The sequence below is a fragment of the Bidens hawaiensis genome, unplaced genomic scaffold (genome assembly GCF_021521415.1).
Source record: "Bidens hawaiensis isolate Kalapana, Puna unplaced genomic scaffold, B.hawaiensis_p1.1 tig00012096_1, whole genome shotgun sequence".
In the NCBI taxonomy this organism is placed as follows: Eukaryota; Viridiplantae; Streptophyta; class Magnoliopsida; order Asterales; family Asteraceae; genus Bidens; species Bidens hawaiensis.
Window position 1 is genome coordinate 333,807 of NW_027491972.1, and position 24,384 is coordinate 358,190.

The 24,384-nt window shown below is 33.1% G+C and overlaps 1 pseudogene across 1 annotated transcript; it reads left to right on the forward strand.

The window, feature by feature from the left end:
• Window positions 1-22,231: 22,231 nt before the first annotated feature.
• On the forward strand, window positions 22,232-24,326 carry LOC143539934 (pentatricopeptide repeat-containing protein At3g48250, chloroplastic pseudogene; annotated as a pseudogene). The gene is made up of 2 exons (XR_013136513.1): window positions 22,232-24,218; window positions 24,252-24,326. The product of XR_013136513.1 is annotated as a pentatricopeptide repeat-containing protein At3g48250, chloroplastic pseudogene (transcript).
• The last annotated feature ends 58 nt before the right edge of the window (window positions 24,327-24,384 follow it).

The window sequence follows — 24,384 nt, forward strand, 5'->3', positions numbered from 1 at the left end:
TTCTGAAAACCCATCTTGTATCAAGAGCTTTCTTTCCTTTTGGCAATTTAACCAATCTCCAAACCTTCAACTTATCAAACTGATTCAATTATTCATGCATAGCATCAACCCAACTAGGTTCCTGAAGAGCCATTTCAACAGTTTTTAGCTCAATTTGAGAGATGAAGCAGGAAAACATACAACTGTTTATGTGTCATGTCTGACTTCTGGTAGACACTCCCGCTTCAATGGGACCTATGACATTTTCAATCGGATGATTCTTCTGGATTCTTGACGGAATTAAATGATCGAAAACATCAGTCTTAGGTTGAAGATTTGACACGTTCTCACTAAAATCAGCAAAGGGATTCTTCCAGCCAGATGTCGTCGTACTATGGGAATACGAAGTACCGGCAACATATTCATCTGGAATGGTATCAGGAAACAGTGTGCTCCCGAATATCTGACGGATGGAACTCCCCCCCTCAACAGTAGTAGCATCTTCAAACATGTTCGGCGAACAATTGGTTTCTGAAGATTCCTTGGGCTGAGTGTCAGTTGTAGGTGAATCATTACATAACTCAGCGACATCATCATCCAGTGCCGGAGAAATGTGGGACACTTCCTGTGAATTATCTTTCGCGGCTTCCACTGTGGGACCACCTGGAGATTTTGTGTAGATGACTGGAAACACGTTGAATGCTTTGAAGAGTTCGTTATAGTCGAATAACCAATTGGGACCAACACGAGCGTCTGTCTCATTTTCTTCTAACCAACGAACTTCATATGACTCAAGAATCTGTTTAGTTGATTTGTTGTATACCTGTAGACTGTATTACCCACGTAACCAACAAAATAGCACTCATCAGTTGCGGCCCCGAACTTTGGAGTAGACTCAAGATTCAGCAGTGTGCATGGACAACCAAACGCTCTAAAGTGTGCAACAGTTGGGTTGTGATCATAAATAATCTCATATGGAGTCTTCATTTTGGACTTGTTAATTATCACCCGATTCTGAACATTACAAGACATATTAATAGCTTAAGCCCAGAAGAACAGTGGCAGTTTAGAGTCACACAACATTGTTCTTGCTGCTTCGATAAGAGTTATGTTTACCCTTTCAGCCACACCATTTTGTTGAGGCGTCCGTGGGGCGCTGTACTGACGGAGTACCCCCTTTTCTGAACAGAAATGATTCAATGTTGCATTCTTGAATTCCGTTCCATTATCACAGCGAATTCCCTTCAGCTTTAGGTTCAGTTGGTTCTCCATGAGCACAACAAACTTCTTGATTAGCTCTGCAATTTCCCTCTTATTCGACAAGAAAAATACCCATGTAAAACGTGAGTAATCATCAGTAATAACAAGACGATAAGAGCTACGAGATAAACTCAAAACATGGACAGGCCCAAAAAGGTCCATATGAAGTAATTTAAAAACTGATGAAATGGTATTAATCAACTTCGGCTTGTGAGATTTTCGATGATGTTTACCCAAAGCACAGGCCACACATTTTTCAATAGTAACAAAATCCTCAATGGGCAGACCACGTACCAAATTATTTTTAACAAGACGATTAAGGTTTTTAGAATTTGCATGACCAAGACGACGATGCCATAGCATGGCATTATGTTCTTACATTTTTGAAAACAAACATTATCTTTTCGTTGTGATAGAACAAGAATCCAGTCTTCTGGTATGATTATACCAGGTTTCAGAATCAAACACTCCTTTTTAGTAAAATGAGTTGAAAAATACTAGTCACAAATTTGTGACACGCTTAAAAGACTGTGCTTCAATTCTAGAACAAAATTAACATTTTCAAACTTTAGAACACCGTTACTTACGGTACCCTTCTGAGTGATCTTTCCTTTCTCTCCTCCCACAAATGATACATACCCACCGTTAAATGTTTGAATGTCGTGTAGTTGGGTAATGTCCCTTGTCATGTGCCTGGAACAGCCACTATCAACATACCAAGGTTTGATGATATTCCTCCATAGCTATCCCTGCACAAAGCGCGGGATTAGTTAGATTTTGGTACCCAGTCCATAGTTAAACTAGGTGACCCTGACTCATTTACAGTTGTCACAGATTTCCATGACATATCTTTTTGATCGTCAAAGATTGATTTTGTAAATGATTTTTCCGGAGGTTTGGGTGACCATTTATGTCTTTATGACTTGGCATTATAAGTACGAATGGTTGTCGTAACCCCCGGTGTTTTCGACTTGGAAGGAGACGAATCAGTCTTTTCCTCCTGTTTTGGTTTAGACTTAGTGTTCATATTTGAATTTGAGTTTGGAACACCTTTTCTAACCCCTTTTTGAAACATGTTAGGTTTGGTCTGATGAGGACTAAACCTGCCAGATTTGATTCGATTCCAATCATCGTCAAAGGAATTAGCCTGATAATGCCTGAATCCTTGCCTGTACGCGTTATGAGGCATGTAGGGCATATTCCATTGATAAAATCCATAATAAGGAACATATGGATGATGTGGACAGTTTCTGGCTATATGACCAGAAGTTCCACAATTAAAACAAGTTTGACGTTTTATGAAAAATTCATTTTGGGCAACTCTTTGTCTGGACTGGTTGTATGGACCAATCTGCTTAAATCTGCGAGAACCCCTGTTCTCATCTTTGAATTTATCATCTTGTTTGTCGTTAGAGCATCCCTCTTTGACAAATTTAGGTGCCACGTACTTTTTGAATGTTTTTGAATTTTTAGTTTTATTAGAAACCACATTATTAGAGTTCAAAATTTCAACCGAATCAACCACATAAGAATCCTTGCTCTTTAAAACAAAGCCCACACCAACAGTCGGAATAACATAATTTAAAACAGGAAGTTTTAAAGAAACATCACAAACAATGTCATTATCAAATTCAAAACTAGGGTCGTCATCCTCATCAGTCCACTCCTTCACAATTACTTTTTCTTCACATGAAGTAGATAAATTAGAATCGTTCATATTTTAAGTGGATGGACTAGCATTCACAGAACTGGTCCCATCACCTTTGTCTTGTTTACCATACTTCATGTACTTTATCTTTTCTTCCTGTTCTTTTGTGACAGGGGTAGGAACATAATTCTGGTTGTAAGGTGGGGGAACTTGACTGTATCCTATTCCTTCACCTTCATTTTCCTTCCACCACAATTGGTTTTCAATCATTGAGTTAACTACTTTACTGGAGCCGTCGAATTTTTTAAAATCAAGTTCAGCCTTTTCAAACTTACTAGTTAGATTCAAGATTTCTAACTTGGTGGCTTCTAGTTTAGCAGTTAACTCAGCAATTTCTTGATTGGCATCTAGTTGGTGACAACTTTTTATGCTAAAATCAGACTTAAGCTTAGAAATGTCCTTCTTTTAAGCTTCTATTTTGTCTAGAAAACCCTTTTTGTTTTTCTTAAGTTTAAAGTTTTCTGATTTTATTCTCTCCATATCTCTACTTAAGCTATCGTTATGAAGCTTATACATTTATATTTTTTTTAACACAATTTAAAGAGCATGGTTGAAAACTTACCTTAGATGAATTTGGAGAAGTGAACGCCATATATGCAAATTGAAGCTCTTTGACCTTCTTTTCAGTAGCATCTTCTTCTCTAGTGTCTTCAACATTGGCGAAGTTTGCAGTCTGATTTCCAATGTTGAGCGCAGCTATCTGACCTTCCCAAGAGAATTGTTGAGCAACCATACTTCTTTCACCATTACCTGACCTACCTCTAGCCTCACCTCTGGCATTCCCAACTGGAACCAATGCCCTTACAGTATTTCCATCCTTCGCTGGGTTAGTACATTCACGAGCAAAATGACCCGGCTCGTGACAGTTGTAGCACCTAAGAGTGTCTTTGTTAAAACCCATCTTTTGATTATTAGGCATGTTCTAATTATTTCTACCCGTCCTCTTCGTGAACTTCTTCGCACGAAATATTGCCATGGCGATTTGCCACGAGATGTCCATTTCTTCAACATCATCAGGATGGATCTGATCTAGTTCAGCAGTAACCACAGGTTGAACCAAGTCTCCAGCTAAAAATGCATTATAACAATTCATGAATCCCGCCATTAGAGCTATATTCTCTTGAGTCTCCTTTGGAATGGTAGGGATCTGACTGAAGTTCTGACTGGGAGTATGAGTAGTTTTTCCAATATCATTTGAAGACTGTCCAGACTTGGTGAAGAATACTGGAGCTGGTTTGGGTGAGTTGGATGATGATAATTGACCTAGAGTGGATGAGAACATCTGGAAGTTGTCCTGAGGTTGTTGAGTAGGCTTGAACAGTGAGAAACTATCTTGAGAAATAAGAGCACTGTTGGAGGCAACGTTGTATCCAGCTGCACTGTAAGAGCTTGCATGATTTATTGCACGCTGCTTATCATCCAATTCACATGCTTTAATAGTGGCAATCATTTCAGTCATACCTATTCTGTTGAGATCCTTAGTCTTTTTGATAACCACAACATTCATGTCCCAACTCTTCGACAATGAATTCACCAACTTGTTGTTAATTTCTAAGGTTTGCATATAAATCCCTGCTGATCTCATTTCAGTCACAAGTGAGATAAATCTTTGAAGTTGGGACTCCAACGTTTCTCCGAAAACATGATTAAACATATTGAACTTTTGTCGCAGCAGATCTTGGCGACTCCTCTTCATGTCTTCATTCCCCTCATATACTTCGATCAGTGCCTCCCATAGCTCTTTAGCAGATTGAAATTCTCTAAACTGAAGAGCAATTTCAGGTGAGAGTGCCATGGTTAGAGTGGAAAGAGCTTTCTCATCTTCCTTAACTTTTGCAAAATCATCATCGTCATACTGTGCAATTGGTTTCACGAGAACTTCATCAGAACCATCCTTTTGATATGTGATTCTTTGAGGTCCCCTAACAATACTTTTCCAAATTTTGGAATCTTTCATCTTGGCATAATGTTCAAAATGAAATTTCCATTCACTGAACCCCTCATGAGATAAGAGACAGGGTATACGAGTGGTAGTCCCCATGATGGAGTCAAGTTCTTGATGAAGTGATGAGTTGGTTGAGTTGCTACCGTTTGTTAACTGGGTCATTTTAATTAGATTATAGATTGATTTTAGGTCCAGGTATTACTTAAGTCCAATTTAAAGTCTAAGTCCAGATCAACATGCCCAAACAACTAACTGGGCTGTAAACAGGTCCACACTGGTTGACCGAAAACCACCAAATTTACCAAACGTTGACCGAGAACTCAATGTTTGATTAATCTTTGACCGAGAACACAAAGTTTGACCGAGATTTGACCGAGAACTCAAAAGTTGACCAGTCTTTAACTGAGAATACAAAGTTTGACCAAATATTGACCGAGAACTACTAGTGGCCAAGAACTGACTTGGCCGATAACAACCAGTAGCCGAGAACAAGGTTTGACCGAGAGCAAAGTTGACCAAGAACTCTGTTTTTGGCAGAGAACCCTTGATTAATAGGCCGAAAACTCTGAAAATCTGCCGAGAACACCCAGAGACAAGTTTGACCAGGTAATTTTGGTAACAATTTAATCCCTGTTTTTATGGGATTCAAATTATTTCCAAGTAAAGTGGATCTTTAACCAAACCAATAACCGTCCTCCTTCTCCGATCAGTACCTCGCCGGAAAAACTCCTACACCACCAAAAATACTGTTTGAATCTTTGATATCACAATAACGAGCCTGAATAAGGTCTAAGGCTTTGATACCAATTGTAAGTCCCGAATCTGAATCACTACAATTATGATATCAACACAACAAATATTGGTGCGGAATACCAACACTTGGTGATTCAAGAACACAGGTAAACTCAAGAAAGTAACTCAGGATTGCTTCAAAACACACGTATATTAAGATACGTCGAGTGCTTAAGCACTTACAATACTTGCACGTCTAGCAACTAGTAGACGACCAAAACCAATACCAAAACAGTGAATGAACAACGTTTACCCTATACATTACATGAACTATATATAGGGAAACCAAACAACTAAGCCCATATGAACCAAAAGCCCACCGAGAACTCTAAAGAGTTATCGGCTTACATAGTAAACCCGTAGCCCAGCCCAATACATGTAGACCAAGTACAAACCATACAAACTAGGCCCAACAGTCACAAATCTTTCTCACACTTCTCATTTTTTTGTCTTCATTTGTATTTTAACTTTACCCTAGAGGTATATGCAGAAGCCGACACATCAAGAGACAAAATAAGTCGTAACACGCTTTAAATATAGTACTAACATCATGTTTGGATTGAATTTCAAACAAATTATTAACTTATTGGTTTGTTCAAAAAACAATTTTGAAAAGCCAAGATTTGTTACTTTTAGAAAATTGGTTTTAAACAATTTCAAAAGGCTAAAACAGAAAATATTTTTATGATTGCCAAACACTATTTTAACAAACTTTTTTGAAAAAATCAATAAGCCGATAAGTAATTTTAAACTCAATCCCAAACATGCTCTAAGTAGCGGTTTGTGAGTGATATACAATTATTGGTCACCTAAGGGTAGTGAAACTACATTAAGCACAGGTCAATCCTACACTGCCACATCATTTAGCTACCCTAAGGGCTGGCAATGGTGCACCCAAACTCCCTAAAGAATTATTTATATAATTTTAAACTCAAATAAATAAAAACTTCCATTAAAATTAAATTTCAAACTGAAAAAACAAAAAAATATATATAATAAAACTAAATCTCAAAATCACAAGGCAACGTGTATTTTTTCGAATTTGACGTTTGCGGTCAAGAATTAAATCCAACAACGAGCCGGGCAAACCTTCGTGTGGCTCCCTATAGGTCTTCATGTCGTTGTCAAAACTTGGTGCACCACTGCTGCTCGTTGCTCCTCAATTAAGCGTAAAGATTGTTCTCCTTGTTTCCTTTTCATTTCCATGGCCTCCTTGTGATGTTCTTGCATCATTAAAGTGTAGTAATCAAGTGTGGCAATGAAACTTTGTTTGCTTGAAGTTTCGGAATTTTTCTTTGTTTTTCGTGTTGATCTTGAAGAATCGGGATCATCATTGAGGTATGGCATATGAGCATTGAAATCTCCAATGGGTGTGGAGCTTGGGGTCTAGTTTCCGGATGCCATACTTCATTTGTTTAAACGCACCCTTATTTTTTTCTTGAATTCCTTTATAGTATTTTGCATCACTTGAAGTCTTGAAGATCATTACACTCGCTCTTTCTCCCACGGCCCTATATAGTTTAAAAGAATATAAAAATTAATACAATATTAAACAAATAAATGTAACTAGTATACAAAAACAAAAAATGTTTACCTCTTGTTTCCATAACCCGCTAAAATTTGTAACCTTTGAAGCATTGGAGTCCACTTTGAATTGAGTTGATGAACAGTTCACTCACTGCCGCCTACGAGTAGTTTGAAATGTTCAAGAACTCTTCCCTAAAAACTATAGGATTTTTGTTGGTTTCCGACCAATTTGTCCTCAGAAATATGCACCCATGCGTTCGCCAACGCCACCTCTTCATCATATGTCCATGGTACACTCGGTATCTGACCATAGAATTTTTTTATGTCGGTCGGTGTGTTCCTTTTGAACTTTGATTTCATCATTGTCTACCTCATCATCATCACCTAAATTATATATTTGAAATTGAGGTTCATAGTATATTTTCATTTCCGAGACTTCTTTATCATTCTCGTTATCGCCATACAATGGGAGTAGTAACCTTGTGTGTCACACTCCGACCAAAGGCGGCGGAACATGCCGGGCGGAACGTATTGATTGGACAGTACCTCAAAAGACACTAATTAAAGCGACAATAACTATTTAATTTCATTAGCATTAAACAAGTACACAAATTCAATAATAAGAACAAATACATCATGCTTTTGTACTTTGTATCCTAAGATAAGACTAATTTCTTCGATTTTGAAAAATATCAATTACTTGTACCTGTAGTATGTATAAAAATAGAGTTTGTCAAGACGAATGTTGGTAAGAATACATAAGTTTTAGTAGGGATATATATAGATAAAAACCACAATTCATATGTTAATACTGAGCATTACAATTCTTATGAAAATGTAAACAACTAAATATATGTGTACCCGTTCCTATTGATACAAAATCAATATAGTTGGGTGAATGTATGTGTCACACCCTCAAAAATCCACTAACGGAGTTTTACCGTCAGAGGGTGTGAACTAACAGGATCGGAATCATTAGTTATAATCAAACCATAAAACAAAGTTTCAAAACCATGAAAACATTTACGAGTAATTAAATGCGGAAGCGTAAAAACTTTTAATCAAAAGTTGCGTCACGCAGGACGACTTAAAACCAATGATAACCGTTAAAAATAAGTCTGCACAACCAAAGCGTTTTCAAGCAATGCATGTTCCTAAACCGCGCGCCCGCCTCGGCTACCTGAGAATAACATACTAAAAGTGTCAACACAAGGTTGGTGAGTTCACAAGTTTACATAAAATAAAGCGATTAGCGTTTGCGTTCAGCGTGTTGCGTTAAGCATTTTGCGTTATAGCGTTTTGCGTTACAGCGTTTTGCGTTACCAGATAGTGTTATGTCAATTATATATCTATAGGTAGCTAGCCTATAAAACAAGTATCACTAAGTGTTCGACACCGAAGCTGACTGTTTATCAATTTGCCTTGCCACCAGGTCATCCAGACCATGGTATGTGTTTAGCCAAGATTACACCCGCTCGACATCCAGTCGAGTTTAGCGTTGGGTGGGGTTTGTCAAACCCAGTAGTACTACTCAACAGTGACTCGCTATTATCCAAATATTAACCGGTTCGATGTTATGAAGGACTTTAGTTTTTGCGTTTGCCACTTAGTCTTTACAAGTGATATATAATCTATATTAACAAAATCTTAAATGCGTTTCGGAGTATGTTATCTCCCCCAAGTGAAAAGCGTTTAAAAAGTTTAAAAGGGGAAAGTGAAACGCACTGTTTGCGAAAAAATTCCCAAATTAAATCACCAAGATGCGCGTCACAGAAAAACTCTCTCTAGCGTTCTAAAACAACAAAGAGATTTTTCTAAGTGTCGGAATATTATCGAGTCTCTAGACCCGGCACATAATACCTATGCACATAACATGTTTCGTGTTTCGTTTGTGAATCGTGTGTGACTTTAACAAATGTATTTGTGATACGTTACATGTGTAAGCAATTATATACGTGTCATGTATTCATAAAGTACATCACTAGCAATCACTCCCCGTAAGGGCATTTTGGTCAACAAATAAAAATTAATTAGTCATTATTCCTCACGAGGGCAATTTGATCAAATCATGACAATCAATTAGCAATTATTCCACGCAAGGGTATTTTGGTCAAAACATAACAATTATATAGCAAGTATCATGTTTCATGCATTTTTACAAAACTTAGCAGCTAGTTTCACCGAGACAGAAATTCTACTTGAAAGATTGTACTATCTCACTGACCATAGCATCTCAATTAATTTACCAAAAATCATCACAGAAGCACATATGTCTTAGGTTTCCAGAACATATTTTATTATATTTTTATTCCACATAGTTTTCTCACAATCATCAAATCATTACAGCAAACTCATAACAGTCAAATTCATGCGCAACAGAATGTTATTTGAAATTCCAGTTAAACGAAAAATCCAATAAATGCAAGACCTCTTGGGTTAGGTTCCTAACTCAATGAGTCAACTTCCAGAAGTGGAACCAACCCAATTGGTCTCGTAGTTCATGAGATATAACATTTACAACACAACCTAACAGCAGGTCTAACAGCTCAGCTTTGCACAACGTTTTTGTAAAATCATAAAAGTTAACTTCTACATGTCCAAAAATTACAAGTTTATATTCTTTAGAAACTAGACTCAACCTAGTTTACTGTAGTATCAATAATCTCAACCAATTTTCACTTCTACACTTCGTTACAGTCACTTAAACATCAATAACACATTCTGTCCAGAAACTGTTTGCATCCAAACTCAACATATTAACAATCTATGAACTATCATGCATTCATATAACACTCTAGAATCCACAAACACCATCCATGCACATCAATTACACATTACATACATGATTAGGGTTTGTGTTTGAACTCAAATCAAAGACACAACAATTAACGTGTAACAATATCAATACTAGTTATCATATCATTATCAAATCAACAACAATCCTATTAATTACATACACATAAGAAAATCGGCACATAGGGTTTGTAATTAACCCAACAAACATCAAAATCAAGTATAAAGGATGCATAGGATAGTCGATTATACCTTCCTAGCACCTTAATCTTCGATCAAAACTTGAAATTGGTGGTTGTATGTGTGTGTATAGTCGACGGCAGCCAAGGAGGTGGGGGTGGGGTTTCCGATCGGCACTTGTGGGGAAAGAAGAATAATAGTTAGGGTTTGTTTATTATTATTATTTATAGAATACTATGTTACACTTTAGCCCCTCCACTTTCAATTGTTGTTTTTCTAACTTAAATAACTAGTTTACGTCTTGAGTTAACGTTTATAACCATGTTATCACACAACACATAAGTCTAACACATAATTATCACATAATTTTTGTTTTGACGTTTTTTGTTTATTCATCAATCGTTTGCGTCAACTCGTTTGCGTTTCGGTGCAATTCCCGAAAGACTACACATGTAGTATGTGTTAAGCGTCATTTAAACCCTAGTTTAAATGTAATGAAGTGTGTGTTATAGATTCAATGATCTTAAGTTTGAATTGACGGAGTTGAGTTAACGGAGTTAACCTGAAATTGACGATTGTCACAGTATGATTATGCTAAATGAGAATAGATGAGGATGAGATACCAATCACCAAACATAAAATAAACAATTAAGCACATAGAGCATAGTCATAGATCTTGCAATCATCACACATTAAAATATAATGAATTGTCTTTGAATAGATGCAGTAAAAAACCTAAGTAATGTAGATACGGTATACATGTTACCCCCAAAATGTGTAAAAGATAAAAATGGGTATGTAAACTCACCTTAACGAGTGTATCGAAAACGATATGGCGATAAAAATTAAGATAGAAACGGTCGAGCTCCTCGGGATACGTCAACAAAAGTTCCTAGTTGTTAACAATAATAATAATTAAGAGCAAATAAGAAAGGTGACGTTTTATGATTATATAAGTTAACCGGTCAAGAGATTAAACAAGTTAAATCGCATACTTATTGATATTTCCGAGATAAATATTTCTTATTAAAAGCGGAGACGATTTACGACAATAATTCCCTTTCTTGCTATTATTAAATTTATAATTAGTTTAACGAACTTGTTAATCGTTTTGAGTTTAAAGACCATTTATTTATTTATCTTACAACTTCGTTTGGAAGCGAACAAAACGTAAAGATATGTTTATGTTTATAATTAATGATGGTGACTTATCTCGAGGGGGTTGTAAGGTCCGGTTTGTAAAAAATTATTTATTTAAACTTATAGATATGTAGTAATAACAAATTAGCAAGAAAAAGGGTTTAAAAAATATACCAAAACTGGGCCTGGGAACTCGAGCCCGCGCCCAGGTCGGTTATCCACATTAACAAACATACACTGGCCATCAGGCCAGTGCCTTGACTTGATTATATGATGAAAACAATAACATATTTATAAAAACCAATTCTGATCTTCTCCAAAACTTAACCCTAGAGATTCAAATCGGGTAAACTGATTATTGTTGTTTAAAATTAGTTTGGGGTGTTGATTAAAAACGAACGAAAACATGATTTAATTACCATAAACAATCACGAATTGAAGGTTAACGACCGTATATGCTTCACGAATCGAGCTGGGTATCCGAACTAATCTTTGACGGCTTAGTTTAGTGAAATTAAGTTAGGGTTTAGTGTCGTGTTGTTGTAAGGAGTGTGTGGTATCCTTTAATTTCATTCTTAGCGAGTATTTATAGTGTAAAGAGGATGGTTCAGCCGTGGTTTAATAAGGTTTTAATTTTGAATCATTAGCTGTCGATTGGTTATCAATTTCTAGGTTTATAGTGTCGGTGAACACGTTAAAGGTTGACAAAATGATTTGGTAACATAAATTATTTGTGCCGAATATTAAGAATTAGATTATGGTAGTGGTGCTGGAGGATATATGGTGGCGGCATGGAAGATGAAAAGGAGGGAAAGATATTGATTTAATTGCAACACAGTCCTTGGGTTTAGTTGTTTGGTTAAAAGATGCAAAAACCAAGTGTAGGGGTTAAAGTGCGCAGAAACTTTAAATGCAAATAATTATAGAGAGAAATAATACAATTAATAATTTGTTGCTTTATTTATTAAATGCGGATCCGAAAATAACCGTTTTAAAAATGGGTCGTGTTTCGATTTGAAAAATAACGAATGTTATATATTCACAACTTTTTGAAAATTTCGTTCAAAAGTAAGGAAAAACCATAACATAAAGGAAGAAAACAAAGATTTTTTTATATATATAAATAACACAAATCTTTGAGTGACCCGAATAATGCTACAAAAGGAAAATATGATTAGGACACTTATATATAGGATGTACTAGCGGCGTATCCATCATGCCTTTATCACTTTGATATTTGTATCGTTACTCAAATCACCCTGGGTTCTGAGTTATGACACACAACCGTGTTCCATGCAAGGACTTTGATAATTATGTGTGCACTTATAATTATTTAGATTGTCGCATGATGCACATAGTTCATCCGTGTGGGTTCGAAAACAAGGTAAAAGAAAGCTTGTTAAATCGATAGTTAAATGAGATTATCCTGTTGTGCATGATGCACATAGTTCATCCCGTTGTGCATGATGCACATAGTTCATCCCGATGTGTTGTACTTACAAGAAATTTGATTACAATAAATAACTAGTAAATAATCTTTGAAAAATATTACGAAATAGTTGAAGTTATCCATCGAAAGTAATAACAACAAAATGAAATACATAGATGGAGGAATTTTTTTGAAATTATATAAATAACATACAAATACGATGTAGAGAAATACTTGAGATGACGACAAAACTCATGTATAAATAAATAGGTTCATACAACAAACGAATCACATGACTTATGAATATATAATAGATGAGGCTTGAAATCAAGATTATAAAATCGATAACATGAGGTAAGAGTACAATGAGAATGATGTGAGTTTTGGGGAATTTAGGTAGCCATGTGTTAAAACATCGGATTAAATTTGTACGTGTGACTCCTATTAGATAACTATGCACAACACATGTTCATAGTCACAATTTCTAAAAACAAAACATTCGTAGGAAATCGTTCATAGGTAGTTCATGATAAAAATACGATACTATTAGATAAACATGCACATCACCATGTACATAGTCCCGGTAATTAATCGGTCATATACCACATGAATTTGGATAATAAATTGAATAACAATAAATTTGTGCAATAACTGGCATAACAGAAATAGATGGGAAATTGAATTCAAACATTAATAACCATAAATTTTCATTCATAACAAAATTTGAAATTTAGTAAAGTCATTAAAAAAAATTTAAATGGAAGGAATAAGAAATAAAATAAACGTCTCTTATGTAGCATGTATTCTTGAAAGGTGAGGCTTGGACTTTGGAATCGTTGATGTAACACGCATGTCCTTGAATACCTTGAGTAGCTTGGTTACTTGAGGTTGGTTGGTTGATTGGGATTTGGTTAGCTTGATTAGGTTGGGCTTGAATGGGTTGAGCTTAGATTGGTTCCTTTACCGGACCTCTGTCGGTCCCTCCGGCTCGTCTACCTCTAGAATTGTTCAGATCCATTGGCTAGAAAAGAAATGGATAAAAACAGCTCTTTTGTGTTGAAAGCTCACATGTACTATTACCCTTTAAAAACTCACCGTGACAAGGATCAAGGGGGTGGTGGTGGACCGGTAGTGGTGTTTGTTGCGATGAATACTGAATACCACCCATAGTTGTTAATATCGGCTATAGTGGTCGCTATAGCGCGCTATGTAAAGAAGCGGCAGTTCGTAGCTATATGCTATTTAGCAACAAAAAAGCGTGTAAATAGCGTTAATTTTTTTTTCAATTTTGAGTTTTGGTTCTGACCTGGGGATTAGATGTGTAGAAACGAGCGTGCAATTATCAAGAGTAATTGATTTCAGTTCTTTGGATCTTCCAGAATCTGATTCTCTTTTAATAGGCGGCAATGCTGCATCTATCTCATGGGAGATTTGCATATGATTGAGCGTAATTTTGTTTTTAAATTGATACTAACCGCCATCCCTATTAAAGGGGGTATTTTCTTTGCATATTAATCTTAACTGGATGCACCCTAAATAATTGGAAATTCCAATCAAATATTCGTAGTTCAATTTTGAGAAAATAAAAAGGGTTTCCTTTTTTATTAGTTCTTATTTTTATTTTTGGTTGTTTGTGCTTTTCATTTATTCTAATTTTATTTCTCTTAATATTTATTTTTGGTATTAAGTAAATGAGGTTAAATAATAATATTTTTATACTTTTGCAACTTTGTTATTAGCATAATGTTGAATATGATAATGTTGTTTTATACATTACAACCTGATGCTAATATGTTGTATGATGTGAATGCGAAAATGCAAATTTGTTCTAAGCATTTATACATTATAATCTTCTGTTGAATACTTGAATATTAGGCCATTAGCATAATACTAAATTGTTGATGAGTATATGCATTTTATTAGGCATGTTTTGGTGTTTCTTTTATCGCTAAACACGAAATAGCGGTCGCTATTTATTGCTATTTGCTATGTAGCATATAGGTAGCTTGTCGCTATTTATCGATATTCGCTATTGACAACTATGATACCACCGCAAACCACCTACCCGTGGGTGAACGACACCCTCCACCCTAATTAATATACATCTATATATATATATATTAAAACAATTGAGTTTTATTGAATAAATTATATTGTTTCCATATATAACAATCACTTCTATGATTTTCTTAACAATTAATTAATTCAAAAACTAATTAAATTAATTAATAACCCACAATTAATTCACATCCTAGGATATTTAAATCATCTATAAACTATTTTTTTTGCAAAAAACAACAATTTAATATTCAAATTTAAATTTCAACTTAAATTGAAACTAACACAATGAATGTTCAATTTTAATATTCAAATTTAGACCAAATCTGACAACATAATTAATTCATATCCTTATTAAATGTATTTACTCTAAATCTAAATTATCTATAAATAAAAACCGTGTAATAACTATTGTCAAACCCTCAGGTATTAGATTGACTATTGTCCAATTTTTAAAATTTCAAATTTCCACGACTTATTTGACCTCATCTTATACTTCGAAAACCATTTCAACAATCATTTCTATAAATTCGGTATTCAATATTCATTTGCTTATATCATCCTTTTCACTCTTCTAAAGCTGTTATAACTTATAACTACGACTTTGTATTCAAATTTCTATCGTTTGTTATTGTTTTTAAGTGAAATTCACATATTAATTTAATTATGTTGTCCTTAAATGGTCTTTTGGTTGTTATGCAGTCATGTTAGCTTGGGAAATAGATGTATGCAAACTGGTTAGGTGAATGATTCATGTTAAAGTTTCCGTATTGCCAGTTCTACTTAAATATATTTATTTTGTTGTTATTGTTGGTGTACCATGAATGAAACTTAATTATTTGAATTATTTGTATTATTTGCAGTTCATCTTATATGTTGCACACGTCTTGCTGCTACTTAGGTAGGCCAGATCATAAAGTTTGAGGACTATTCAGAGACTAGCTCGAGCCATGGTAGGACCTGGTCACCAAATGTGTGTTCTGATTGATGTAATATTTCTTGAAATTCATATTTACAGTTTTTATTTTTATATGTTGAGAGCTCCCTCTATTCATATTTATAGTTTAAGGATCATTTGGAGACTAACTCTAGCCATGGTAGGACTAGGTCACCAAAGTTCCACTTGATCCTTCCAAGATTCAATAGACATGTTGAAGGTTTTGAGATATGCGAAAATATTGTTGATTCATTTCCTTATCGAAATTATTATGATAATTATTCCGATTACATCCATTGATAATTATTACTGCATTTTTAATAGTTCAGTATATCTAACATTAATTTATTTTTAATAATTTCAATTTATGGCCGCCAAACTTGATAGATTGGCTAATTGCATGGGAAAAGTATTTGATGGAAAGTAGGTTGATTATGTTTGTTTTGGTCATTACAAATGTATTTTAGTTGTTAATTTTCTGTCATTTTTTATTTTATGTAGCTTAGACAATTCATGTAAATTAATTCATTTTTATATGAATAACAATCTTTATTTTATGTGTTAAAACTTTTGAATCTTATCTGTCACACCCCAACCTACGGCGGAAATGCAGGGGCAAACAGATTGCTCACAGCTTTTCAAAGGTTACTATCATGCAATAATATTTAAATGATAATATCTAATTAATTTATTTATTATCAAACAACATTTAAATACAACAAAAATAGAGAAAATTTCAAATACAAAACCAACTATTCTTGTATATGTTTAGTATCCTAAAGTCATCTCTACGTGAGCTTCAGTTCGATAAGCAATCTAAATCTATAACCTGCAAATGCGTACAAAATATATATTTGCCAACAACACATGTTGAGTGAGTAGATCACAAGTTTTGACACAAACAAAAATGATAATATATAATGATATAAATGAATGATGAATAAAAATAGGCAAAACTGTTATTTGTGAGTATAAACAATGAAATCGTAAAGCAGGTAATGAGTGTCGGTGAAACCATTGCCAACGCGATCGGGCTCCGGCCACTACGACGGTCGTATGATCATACTATAATGAGATTATGTTGGACCTCTCCGAATGCGGTTCAAGTAAGCAAGTAAGCAAAATAGCAAGTAATAGGCAGTCATTCAATTGATACACAACACAAAGATCACAGTTTGCATTTGAGAAACAATAAGATAAATAATTTAATAAATGGTACGCAAGTGTCCCCAAATCAGTTGAAAACAAGCAAAATAGGGGAGTGATTACTCACCTGATTAGAGGTACAAAATACGAATGCGGATGTGAGAAAAGTAAACTTTTCAGGATATACCGTCAGGGATTCCTAGTCAAAAGATATGAATTAATTATAAATAATATAACATACTTTAATGAATTAAGATTTCGATGAGATTGTGTTATGATTGGAATTAAGATATTTATTGATTAATCTCTAATGTTATTGTTATGGTGAAAGCATTATTACTAGCTTTATAAATATATATGAGTTGAAATAATTATATGATTATTTACTTAAATATAATGCAATTACAAACATGTATATATAAACATAACTTGTAATAAAATAATTAGTTTAAGAAAAACGTTTAAATATATATTTATTATACAATATATATCTTGGACTATTTAACGAAAATATAATGTTATAAATATATTTAATACGTTCAAAATACGATTTTCACAATTTTTAAAGAATGATACGTATATATATTTTTATCTACACAATTGATATAAGCGAATTTATAAAATAGTTCAACGATGAGGAAAGTAGATTGAAGTGTCGGATTTAAATGAAATAGTGATAATCCAAAGTTATTATGTTCTTATAATATATATATATATATACATACGAAAATTAGTACGCGAGATTATTTGACGGAAAAATGACAACTTAATGATGTCGGTTTGAATAGTATAATGTTTATTTAGTATTTAATAATTATTATAATTAGTTAATTAATCAATTAAAACCTTAAAATCCATTAACCAAAAATAAAACAACAAAACTGGGTTCATTGAGGTTCAAACCCGCGTGGTGGCCGGCACAGTGAATAACGAACGCACAGCCACACCAACTGCTCCAACCAACGTTTTGTTTATATGCCACGAAAGATCTTTTATATGCAACTTTAACTGTTAATCCCCAAATACAAAAAGAAAACCCTAGATCTACGATTTGATTAATCTGCTATAAGATAATTCGATTAATGATAGGGTTATTGATGAGGACAAAAACGCGAGCTCGATACACATAAATATTACCTTAAACGATCTAGTAACGAGGCTTATTAGGAAGACTATGAGTCGGCTGAAAACATGATGAAGAACAGATGATTGCAGCCAAGATAATCCAATTCAATATAGGGTTATAGTAGGCGACGGGTTAGAGGTTGTGTATACAAGTTTAATTGTATTTTGGTGATTGATAACTCATATATTGGTGAACGGGTTTTGGATGGTAATCAAATCCATCAATACGCATTAAAACTGATCTAGTTTCCCAATTCCAACGTCGAAGAGGCCGGATATGGCAAGAGGATCACAATTTGCGAATAAATTCCTTGATTTGGACAAGTATTACGCAACAAGAAACTTAAACGGGTATCGGGTGCGGGTTAACGGGTCTGGTTAAGGAAGGTCGGTTTGGGATTAATTATAATATATTAAATATGGGCAAATTTGCATTTAAGTCCCTGCAGTTTAAGTGTGAAAACATCTTTGGGTAAAATCTTAATTTAGGCTTATAATTGCCATAATTTGAAAGATGTAAATATATATTATATTAATAATTAAGAAATAATATAATAACAATTCATTTACTCGATAAATACAGTATTTTTGTTTGATAAAATAACCCGAATATAAAAGCGGGTCGGGTATCAATTTCAAATAATATATGGAAAAATCCGAATTGTTACATTATCTTGAAAGTTTTAACAATTAGTTATTGAACTTCCAAAAAAATGGAACGTTTTTTTTATAATAATATTTACAATTATTTATTTTTGTTTTAAAATTCAAAGCTGACTACTATTGCAACAATATTTTGTAGTTTTTAGTAGTATTTAATCAAACTTTTCATCTTTTATATTTGACCAAATTTTGATTAGTATAAATGACAAATTTAATGTAACTGGAAATTTTATATAATTTGCTTTTGATTATGCTCGAAAGTTAGTAAGTTTTGTATTAAAAACTCATTAATTTATTTAACCAATTTAATATGTGGTGTATTTCAAATTTATATTTAAAAAATCTTAGATATTTACTATAATTGCTTAGTTATTTTAAAACATTCATCATCTTTAATTTTAATGATACATTCCAATCATTTATACATTAATTTATTTTTGTTTTTAAGAACCGAATGCGATCACTATTTTTTAGTTTTAATATTCTTCGATCTCAATAAACTTTACAACTTTTATATTTGATCAATTTTTAATTAGGCATATATGTCAAGAATTACCAATTCGTCTAAATTATTCCAGCCAATATAAAAAATAAACTAATAAACTTAATAGAAAATAAAAACTTTTCATCTTTTATATTTGACCAATTTTTAATTAGTCATAAATGTCAAGATTAATGTATAAAATTGAAAAAAGATTATCTAATGAATTTATTGTTAAATAAGGTAATGATGCTAAAGTGTTGACAATAATTTCGTGATAATTAAAAAAATTAATAGTATATTGTTTAGTTACTGAATTTTCAATAAAAATGAAAAGTTTTTTATAATAATATTTACATTTATTTATTTCTGTTTTTACAAAACCGAAATTGACGACTTTTGCAACAATCTTTTTTAGTTCTTAATAGTATTCAATGTCATTAAACTTTTCATCTTTTATATTTAACCAATTTTTAATTACGCATAAATGTCAAAATTAATGTATACAATTGAAAAAAGAATTATATAATGAAATTGATTTTAAATAAAGTAATGATGTTAAAGAGTTTGAAACATAATTTACTGTTGATTGCAGTCACTTTAATTAAATTTTAATTAGGGAATGACCTCTATGTATTAAAATTAAAATTAAATGGTTTAATTTTAATTATCTTTATATTATTTTAATTATACTTAATTAGTGAAATTAGTAGAATAAAACTTTATTACTTCGATTTAACTTAATACATTTAACTAAAAGAACTTTGAATCGAAATAAAAAAAAGTTTAATTAAAAAATAATTTATAATAAAATATACCTTTATTTATTTATTAATGCTGAAATGAAACTCGTAATACCTTAAGACTTTAATTGTATATTTAATCAGGCTGCTATGGTTTATTTTGTTTTTTAAATTGTGAAGCAAAATGATTTTATTTTTTTTTGTGAAATGTCGAAGAAGTTGATGGTGGGCTAATATGATTATAGCATGTTCATGTCTTTTTTTGGTTTTTTAATTTAGGTGTATAGTAAGTTTGTGTAAGTATTAACTTTTTATGTACAAAGGTTAAGTGTTTAATATTTTGGTTACAAACTTATGTTAATTATTTGTGTTGGTTTAAAATGTTAGTTATGAAATTTTATGGTTGTTTATATGTTTTCAACTCATGTCTAACATGGGCTACTATTCTAGAAATATATTGGTGTGTTAGATAGTTTTACATAAATGAATTTCTGATCATCTAAGCCGATTCAAGTTAACCGATAGTCTACATATCCAGTAGAGTAAGTTATGTTATTGTTGTTTCCTATGTAATATTTTTAATTTCCATATCTTTATATCTTTATGAACACCAAATATAAAAAACCTACAATTATCACTAAAGTTAATAGTATTTGGTTTCCCAATTTTTTAATTCTTCTGTTTTATGTATTAAAATCCTTCATCAAGTCAGCAAAATTGAAACATCATGCTTTATAAAATTTTGTTTTTATATTTATGTTATTCATCGTTTTCATATGCTAACCATATTATATTATATTATAGATTTGTTCAAAATTAAAGAAAACGGAATTTTTGGGGTCAATCAACGTCTTCCAATAAGAGGAGTAATTCAAACGGTTGGTAATTTTAATATTTTTTAGTTACCCTTTAAATGTTTTTTAAGAACGCATTTTTTTAAACATGCAGCTTTAACGCCAAGAGAACTACTTATTAGCATTTTGAACGGTAACATTTTATTTTAAACGTGTTAATACACTATATTGTATTAATATAATTTTTTTATTAACTAAAATATAGTAAATAAAAATTATATGTTATTAACTAAAAATTAGGCACTTGTAACAAAAAATTATAAACGATTTTTAATATATTTATTATTAACTACATTATACCTTTTTTATAAACAAAGTTTTAATAGCATTGAGTGTATATTGAGTGTATGTTTACACATTTCTTTTTTCTATTTCTTTTTTAGAAATAATACGAAACATAATTTTCAGTTATCCAATACTATTTTATTTTCTTAAAAACTAATTAAAATATGTATTTTAATTAAGATGTGTATACGAATCAATTTATGTTAATTAGAGGCGCAAAGATATTTCTCCATTATTCTTTTACTTATATTTGGTTTACTCAATTTATATTGTTTCCATACTTAGCAACAAAATTCACAAAATTTAGTTGTGGTCTATATAAAAATACAATTTTTTGGTTCTTAAGTAACATCATACCAATTATTTTTTTATATTTTAATTTGAACTAAAATTTTCATACACACATTATGTTAAATAAAATCAAAAAGACCGAAATTATTTTGACCCATAGATTGGTTCTAAAAGTCGGTGTGCCAATAATGTTACTAAACAATATGGATCAGAATAACGGTTTGAGTAATGAAACGAAATTGCGAGTAATTAATTTGGGTATGCGTTTTGTTGAAGTAAAAGTTATTTCAGGTACTAATGCTGGTTATCACACTTATATAATTCGTTGTGATCTAACACCATCAGATTAGAAACTTTCGTTTAAATTGAAGAGAAGACGGTTTTTTCCAGTTGTAGTCTGTTTTGCAATGAACATTAACAAAAGTCAAGGTCAATCTCTAGCAAAAGTTGACATATATCTCAGAGAGACCCGGTGTTACACATAGACAACTCTATGTAGTTTTATTAAGAGCGAAGAGTGGTGTTAAAATTCTTATATTAAACAAGGAAGACAAAGTTACAAATAAAGAATAAATATGGTTTATAAGGAAGTTTTTTTGTAGCTTATAAATTTTACATTTTTAACCTTTGATTATGTTTTTAAAGATTATAATATAAATGTTATTTAGGTTTATCTTTGTGTTTCACAATCATTTGTTTTCGTACCAATATCATTTACAACTTTAAGTATGTTGTCGTCCCGAATAACATATAACAACTTATGTTGTCATTTCAATTGACATGGATTTGTTCGAAAATATCAATATTTCCACCCGTGTCGTACAAGGTTAATAACCTAGTATAAATATAATACTAAAATTTTGATGAGCTAAACCCGAACCCGACTTGACCCAAATCACATCAACAAAAACCTAAAACCCTCCATGACCCTTTGTCCCCTTTCTTCACCTTCTTCTCCTGCAGCAGCCATGAATCCAAGCAAGAGATTACTGAGTTCACTCCGACTCGCCAACTCGCTCTACTCAACTCACCTCCCCAGAACCAACCAGGTAATAATAATCCCTAATTACTCATCCCCATTTCTCAATCTCCATAATAATAATAATAATAATCTCTTCTTCTCTTCAATTCCACAACAAACCCTTAACCTCATATTATCCCAAAACTGGTCAACCAATTTAGAACACCAATTGGTAAAGTCAAAATCCGATTTCACCCACGAATCAGTCGTCTACATTCTAAAGAAATTATCCCAAAACCCCCAAAAATCATCTGATTTCTTCGATTGGGTTGTGGGCAAGTTAGGGTTTCAACCAAGCTCATCAGTTTACAGCCTGATGCTTCGGGTTTACGCGAATAAGCAATCGATTAAGCGCTTCTGGGTCACGGTTCATAAGATGAAAGAAGAGGGTTTCTTTATTGATGATCAAGCTTACTTATTGATTATTAGGGATTTCAAGAGTTTGAATATGATGAATGAGTGTTCTGTTTTTACTAAGTTTTATAATGCGATGGTGAAAGATAACGCGGTTGATAAGATTGTTAAGGAGGCTGTTGGTGTCGTGGTTGGATCGGATTGGGGTGACGGCGTTGAAGAAAGCTTAAAAATGATGAATTTCAGGTTCGAGTTGTCGGATAATTTCGTGCTTAGGGTTTTGAAGAATTTGAGAAAGTACCCGTTGAAGGCGTTAGGGTTTTTCAAATGGGTCGAACAAAATTATAAGTTTGAACATAATTCAGTCAGTTATAACGGGATCTTACGGGTTCTTGGTCATCAAGATTCGATCCAAGAGTTTTGGAACACGTTTCTTGAAATGAAAACCAACGGATATGAAATGGATCTTGATACTTACTTAAAGGTTTCAAGATTCTTTCAAAAACGAAAGATGTTAAACGAAGCGGTGGAGCTTTACGAGCATATGATGGATAGCCCGTACCCGCCCTCGAGTCAAGATTGTGGTGTACTTTTAAGAACCCTCGCAGGTAGTGTTTCACCCAACTTGGATCTCGTGTTTCGGGTCGTGAACAAGTTTGAATCGAAAGGTAATTCTTTATCGAAAAACGTTTATGACGGGATTCATAGATCGTTGACGAGCGTGGGCCAGTTTGAAGAAGCCGAAAAGATGATGTCAGCGATGAAAAATGCAGGGTACGAGCCCAATAACATAACGTATAGTCAGTTGATATACGGGCTTTGTAAAGCCGGAAAGCTAGAAGACGCGTGTGAAGTGATTAATATAATGGAACAAAACGGGTGCACACCCGATGTTAAAACATGGACAATTCTCATTCAAGGACATTGTTCAGCGAATGAAGTCGAAAAAGCGGTTATTATTTTAGCCGATATGGTAAAAAAAGGATGTGAAGCGGACGCCGATCTATTGGATGTTTTACTAAACGCGTTTCTGGGTCATGATAAAACGATTGGCGCTTATACATTGTTAGTTGAAATGGTGAAAAGTGGAGGGGTGAAACCTTGGCAAGCAACGTGTAAAACTTTGATTCAAAAGTTGTTGTTAGAAAGGAAGTTTGAGGAATCTTTGGAGATTTTAAGGCTGATGAAAAAGCATGATTACCCGCCGTTTAGTGAGGCGTTTATCGGGTATCTTGGAAAATATGGGACTGTTGATGATGCTTTGAGGTTTTTGAAGGCTTTAAGTTTTAAGGAAAAGCCGCCGATCACAGCGTACCAGAATGTTGTGCAGAGTATGGTTGATGAAGGGAGAGAATCTGAGGCTAAGGATTTGGTGTTTTTGTGTCCGCCTCATGTTAGGAGACATAAGTTGATTACTAGTATTATTGGGACTGTTTAACAGAGTCTGTTATATGAGTTTTATGATTTTGATGGTTAGATCAACAATTTGTAGACGGTTTCGGTTTTTGTACGGACTGAAAAAACAACAATCTGGAGCTAGGTAAAATTATTGTTGCATTATGTTTAAGTAGAAGTTGCTTGAATATTTTTGCATTTAAAAGGATTTGTAGATCTTAAAAGTTCTCTGTGGAGATGAATAATGCAAACTAATTATAGGCACATAACTGTATTAG